Here is a 2,546-nt window from a genome sequence, read left to right as displayed (position 1 = left end):
CATAATATCATCCTCGGGAATATCAAGAATAACAAAGTTTGTTAAAATAGTAACGTTTGCAACCACAACAGGCACATCCTCACAAATACCGACAGGTATAGCAGTTGATTTATTAGCCATTTGCAAAGATATTTCAGTAGGTGTCAACTTATTCAAATCAAGTCTACGATATAAAGAGAGAGGCATAACACTAACACCGGCTCCAAGATCACATAAAGCAGTTTTAACATAGTTTCTTTTAATGGAGCATGGTATAGTGGGTACACCGGGATCTCCTAGTTTCTTTGGTATTCCACCCTTAAAAGTGTAATTAGCAAGCATGGTGGAAATTTCAGCTTCCGGTATCTTCCTTTTATTTGTAACAATATCTTTCATATACTTATCATAAGGATTCATTTTGAGCATATTAGTTAATCGCATACGCAAAAAGATAGGTCTAATCATTTCAGCAAAGCGCTCAAAATCCTCATCATCCTTTTTCTTGGATGGTTTGGGAGGAAAAGGCATGGGGTTCTGAACCTAAGGCTCTCTTTCCTTACCGTGTTTCCTAGCAACAAAGTCTTTCTTATCATAACGTTGATTCTTTGATTGTGGGTTATCAAGATCAACAGCAGGTTCAATTTCTATATCATTATCATTGCTAGGTTGAGTATCAACATGAACATTATCATTAATATTATCACTAGTTTCAGGTTCATTACCAGATTGTGTTTCACCATCAGAGATAGAAATATCATTTGGATTCTCAAGTGTTTCAGTGATAGGTTTACTAGAAGCATGCAAAGTCCTATCATTTTTCTTTTTCTTCCTATTAGAAGGACTAGGTGCATCTACATTATTTCTCTGAGAATCTTGCTCAATTCTCTTAGGGTGGCCTTCAGGATACAAAGGTTCCTGAGTCATTCTACCAGTTCTAGTAGCCACTCTAACTGCATTATCATTATTCTTACTATTCAATTCATTGAGTAAATCATTTTGAGCTTTAAGTACTTGTTCTACTTGAGTGGTAACCATACAAGCATGTTTACTAATAAGTATAAGTTCACCTTTAACATTAGCCATATAATCACCCAAGTGTTCAAGCATATTTGAATTGTATTTCAATTGTCTACCAAAATAAGCATTGAAGTCTTCTTGCTTAGTCGTAAATTTATCAAACTCATCTAAGCATGGGCTAGCAAATTTAGTAAATGGGATTTCAGCTTTATCATATCTATAGAGAGAATTTACCTTTACTACCTGTGCCGGGTTATCAAGACCATGAGTTTCTTTAAGAGGCGGTAAATTAAGACCATGTATTTCTTCAATAGGAGGTAAATTCTTAACATCCTTAGCTTTAATACCTTTTTCTTTCATAGATTTCTTTGCCTCTTGCATATCTTCAGGACTAAGAAATAGAATACCTCTCTTCTTCGGAGTTGGTTTAGGAATAGGCTAAGGAATTGGTTCAGGAACTGGTTCAGGAAGTGTCCAATTATTTTCATTTGTCAACAAATTATTCAAAAAAAATTCAGCTTCATACGGCGTTCTTTCCCCAAAAACAGAACCAGCACAACTATCCAGGTAATCTCTGGAGGCATCGGTTAGTCCATTATAAAAGATATCAAGTATTTCATTTTTCTTAAGAGGATGATCAGGCAAAGCATTAAGTAACTTGAGAAGCCTCCCCACGCTTGTGGGAGACTCTCTTCTTCAATTTGAACAAAATTATATATATCCCTTAAAACAGCTTGTTTCTTATGAGCAGGCAAATATTTAGCAGAGAAGTAATAAATCATATCCTGGGGACTACGCACACAACCAGGATCAAGAGAATTAAACCATATCTTAGCATCACCCTTTAATGAGAACGGAAATATTTGAAGGATATAAAAGTAGCGAGTTCTCTCATCATTAGTGAACAGGGTGGCTATATCATTTAATTTAGTAAGATGTGCCACAACAGTTTCAGATTCATAGCCATGAAAAGGATCAGATTCAACCAAAGTAATTATATCAAGATCAACAGAGAATTCATAATCCTTGTCAGTAACACAGATAGGTGAAGTAGCAAAAGCAGGGTCAGGTTTCATCCTAGCATTTGGAGATTGCTTATTCCATTTAGCTAATAACCTCTTAAGTTCGTATCTATATTTGCAAGCTAAAATAGCTAGAGCAGCTTCTTTTTCAGAAACATAACCCTCAGGAATAACATGTGAGTCTTCATCATCACTTTCATCAATATTATCAGATTCAATGTTTTCACTCTCTCTAACCCTAGCAAGTTGTTCATCAAGAAATTCACCAAGTGGCACAGTAGTATCAAACATAGAAGTAGTTTCATCATAAGTATCATGCATAGCAGAAGTGGCATCATCAATAACATGTGACATATCAGAACGAATAGCAGAAGCAGGTTTAGGTGCCGCAAGCTTACTCAAAACAGAAGGTGAATCAAGTGCAGAGCTAGATGGCAGTTCCTTACTGCCCCTCGTAGTTGAGGGACAAATATTGGTTCTTGGATCTCTCAGGTTCTTCATAATGATAAGAAGATATAAATCCCAAGT

The sequence above is a fragment of the Triticum urartu genome, chromosome 2A (assembly GCF_056163025.1).
Source record: "Triticum urartu cultivar PI428250 chromosome 2A, HENAU_Tu73, whole genome shotgun sequence".
In the NCBI taxonomy this organism is placed as follows: Eukaryota; Viridiplantae; Streptophyta; class Magnoliopsida; order Poales; family Poaceae; genus Triticum; species Triticum urartu.
Note: the sequence above shows the minus strand (reverse complement) of the source record.